Here is a 4,372-nt window from a genome sequence, read left to right on the forward strand (position 1 = left end):
CTGTGCCCACTGCCCTTCCCATCATCCCCTGTGCCCACTGCCCTTCCCATCATCCCCTGTGCCCACTGCCCTTCCCATCATCCCCTGTGCCCACTTCATGTCTGTAGGAAAACGGCACAGCTCAGCTGTTCCACCAGACCCTCACTCCTGGCCCCACCTGGACTCTTGAGCGGAGCGCCAGCGCTGCGGCAGCCACCTCTGCCGCCAGCCGCTCCACGGGGTTCTGGCGCGCTTTGGGATCTAGTCAGCTGACCGTGAGAACTCCCCAGGGAAACAGGTGCCTGGGCTAAAATCATGAGAAAGAAACTTGAAGAAGCCACGTTGACAGAGCAAATGAGACAAAGCGGCTGTGTTGGCAGAGAATGACTCTGTTATTCCGGGTAAAGTCTGCGCACCAGATTCACACGTGTGCACACGCGCGCGCGCGCACACACACACACACACACACACGGCACACTGTGGGCCAGACGGTTCTATTCTGCTGTGTGATTCAAGTTCATTCAGGTTTGAGGAACCCAAAAGCTACAGGAGGCTGGACAAGATCTATAATCTAAGACAGGACACCCATTTCCACCAACCGCATGGCTCTGGAATTTAACGTTACGCGAGGTCCCGAATGACGTCTTACTGAAATTCCTGCAGTGGCACTGGACCACTGGGCGGATGTTGCCCTTCCCACACCTAGAGGAGGGCAGGTCTAGCAGATGGGTTGCCTTTGCACTTTGTTAGACACAAGTTGCCTCTCCTGCCACTTAACACACAGTGCTAATCAACAAATAGACTCCTGGGGATTGGGGGTGGCTCAGGGGTAGAGCACCTGCTTAGTACACAATCTGGATTTAATCCCTAAATTCTCTGGTTCTTTCCTATTTCCAATGATTCAATTTCACCAATGATCACATTTTATCAATGATCCCAATAATTCTATGACTTTTAATTTGACAACTCAGACCAGAACTGAAGCTCTGTTCCAAGGAGTAGGCTGACAGACAAGTGTCAAGGTGAAGGAAGTCAGAATTCGGGGTAAAATATAAAAGCCAGGTAAGAACGTTGGAAAGAAAGCACTGCTGTCAGGCCATTCTTGAAGACAATGCCGAGCCGGCCACGGGACGGGTCCTCGGGGCCCTGTGGATAGGGGTTTTCACAGAATGATCACTTCACACTGACGTTTGGAATCTGTGGATGTCTGGCTGGTGATTCTGAGAAGCCATCTGGCATCTGACCCTGGGAGAGTCAGGTCAGAAGCCCCAAAGGTGAGGTGGGGTTGAAGGGACAATGCCAGCATAGAGCCCGGCAGACTGGAGCCAGGGCGGGCATTCCACTGACATTAAAGCTGTCTTCTGGGGAAGGCTGGGAAGCAAGAATCAAGTGACAACACATCCTGCATGATACATACGCTTGGCTATCTTAGCTCTGTCACCAGCCAAATAAAAGTCACACCAGAAAATACTTTGGAGACTTCTCGCTGGTGCCTACATTCGACATTTTGTAAGCCTCTGTGGAAGCTATATTTTTGGCTGAAAAGTTACTTAAAATGTTGAAGCAAATAAGACACAAATTCTTCAAGCATAAACTTATTTAAAGTGAACAGCCCTGTTTTAAAAGTAGTTATGTCTCTAGAGCGGCTTTTCTAGAATAAGTAGCATTTTGATTTATCTCCAGATTCTGCAGGTAAAGTTGCCTTCTTGGATGTTCTGGCTGGTTTTACTCATTTATTTGACAAGAATTCTCTGAGTCCCGAGTGTGTGAAAAACATTTTGTTTAATGCAATCAATGAACAAAGCACAAGTTCTTCGTTTAGGTTTTATGATGTAGAGGTAGGTAGCATCCAAATGTCAAAACAGAAACAGAAGGATAAATAAACTCAGAGAGAGAGGAATCCACTTCCAAGAGTATAGAAAAGGGAATTTCTCTCTGGTACAGGTGATGTGAGCCACATGTTTTCAGTATAGTTTCTATTATTTGTGTTGCTACTTACACTCCTGATTTTTTAAAAACATTTTATTGCCTTATTGTAATCCTCTCACTTCAGACTTAACAAATTGCTTTAGAAAAACATGAGATAGAAGTCCCATCTGTCTACTGATTTGTCAAATATTCACCATGAATTTTTGCTGGTCTTGTGTTGTGCTAATGAAGGGAGCTCTAAAGATGGACAGATGGATAAAAGACCCACAAGACTTACAGTTCCTTGAGTAAATCAACACATAAGTGGACAGCTACAGCACACATGAGATCTGCTAGTCAGTTCTCAGATGTCTAAGGAATTTTGCATGCTTTCAGCAAAGATGGCCATCTCTATGTGTCCAGAGAACGTGGAGGAAGAGAAAAACGCGTGTTCAAGGATCACAGCCCTGAGAGCAGCAAGCCTGGTGCCCTGGTCCCTCCAGCCCTGAATGCAGGCATGTGCTACAGACACCCTGCTGCTGCGGTCAGGAACACACACCCCTGCTGCCTGCGGTCAGCACCAGGGCTCAACTTCCCTCATCACCATCTCCGGAGTGACCACTTCCTGCAGCTTCCCTGCCCAGCATTGGACTGGGAGGTTTTATGAGATTGAGAAGGGAATGAACACTAAGTATGTGATGATCTATTTGCTGAAATGAGATGCCCTCAGCTCCTATTCCCAAGACGTGTGTGTGCATGTGTGTGTGCATGTGTGTGCATGGGTGTGTGCATGGGTGTGTCTAATTTGTACTCCTCCAGGCATTGAACTTAGGGCCTGAGAGATGTCTCTGAGCATTTTGCTTATGGCTGGTGCTCTACCACTTTAGCCACAGCTCCACATCTGGCTTATTTCTGGTGAATTATTAGAGACTAGTCTCACTGACTTTCCTGGTAAAAGTCAGCTTGGGCTGGCTTTGAACCACAATCCTCAGATCTCAGCCTCCCAAGTAGCTAATATTACATGGAAATATTTATCTTCTTTACACGTTACCCATTTTTATATGCTTTTTTATATTTGTATTTTTGTACTTTGGGCAGCTGTGGTAAATTCATAGTGGTACTGAAAGGTTAAAGTTTGAGGCAGTGACCACCACGTGTTGCTTGTTTGTCTAGCAAAGCAACAGGTGGTGGTAATCAAAACACCTGGTTGATTGTGTGCCTTTATAAGACCTGCAAATCCTGAGCTCCGGGCTCTCCTCCTGGGCTCCGCTGTGTAGGACGAGGCCCGAGCTGCAGCCCGTTTAAATAAAACAGCTGTAGAGTCTGACTCTCGGTGGTCTTCTTGCCGAGGGGGGGGGTCCTGCGACCTTGGCATTACAGTACAATATGTATGAATTGTTTATGTACTCAACAGTTTCCAGTAATACACGTGACATTTTTAAATATGTGCATTATATAGAAGAAAAAATTCACATTAATTGTTCTATTTGCAGGGACGACTTTAACATTGAAGTAGGCACAGCACGGGTAATCACTGTATGCCTACCCATGGGGTTGAGCTTCTGTGATCAAGCTCGAGGGAAGCGCGGATTCCTGCCAAGGGATGGATTCAGCTCGGCTGGCCACAAGCGCGCAGCTTTGGCTCTGTCCTGTCTTCCCCACGGGTCACCTCTGGCCTGTCACGGTGGGGCAGTGAGCCCACAAGACGGTCTCTGAGCCTGGGGTGTCGGGGGAGAGGAGGCCTGAGCGGACGGCTGCGGCTCAAGGTGCGGGGCTGGGAGCAGGAGCATGGCAGGAGGCCTGCTGGCTGAGGGCTGCGCGGGCGGAGGGCGCAGGCCGCAGGGCCGAGGACGCAGGCCGCAGGGCTCAGGCCATGGGCTGCAGGGCTCAGGGCGCAGGCCACAGGACTCAGGGCGCAGGGCTCAGGCCATGGGCTGCAGGGCTCAGGGCGCAGGCCACAGGGCTCAGGGCGCAGGGCCACAGGGCTCAGGGCGCAGGCCACAGGACTCAGGGCGCAGGGCGCAGGGCTCAGGCCACAGGGCGCAGGGCTCAGGCCATGGGTTGCAGGGCTCAGGGCGCAGGCCACAGGGCTCAGGGCGCAGGGCCACAGGGCTCAGGGCGCAGGGCTCAGGGCTCAGGGCGCAGGCCACAGGGCTCAGGGAGCAGGGCGCAGGCCACAGGGCGCAGGGCTCAGGGTGCAGGGCGCAGGGTGCAGGGCGCAGGGCGCAGGCCACAGGGCGCAGGGCTCAGGGTGCAGGGCTCAGGGCGCAGGCCACAGGGCGCAGGGCGCTTCCTGGCTGGGAAGTCAAGTGGTGGTGGTGGGGTGCTCACATCAGCGCGGCCCCGCCTCACGGGGTGGGGGGTGGCGTCGGCTCGGCCTGGCCCGAGGCCCCGCGCAGGGGAAGCAGCCTGGTGGGGCCGAGCCCCGTCTGTGGTTAGAACACCTGGCTCGGGAGACTGGGGGGGTGGGGGAGAGGGGGAGGCG

This window comes from Dipodomys ordii, unplaced genomic scaffold (assembly GCF_000151885.1).
Source record: "Dipodomys ordii isolate 6190 unplaced genomic scaffold, Dord_2.0 Scaffold115, whole genome shotgun sequence".
In the NCBI taxonomy this organism is placed as follows: Eukaryota; Metazoa; Chordata; class Mammalia; order Rodentia; family Heteromyidae; genus Dipodomys; species Dipodomys ordii.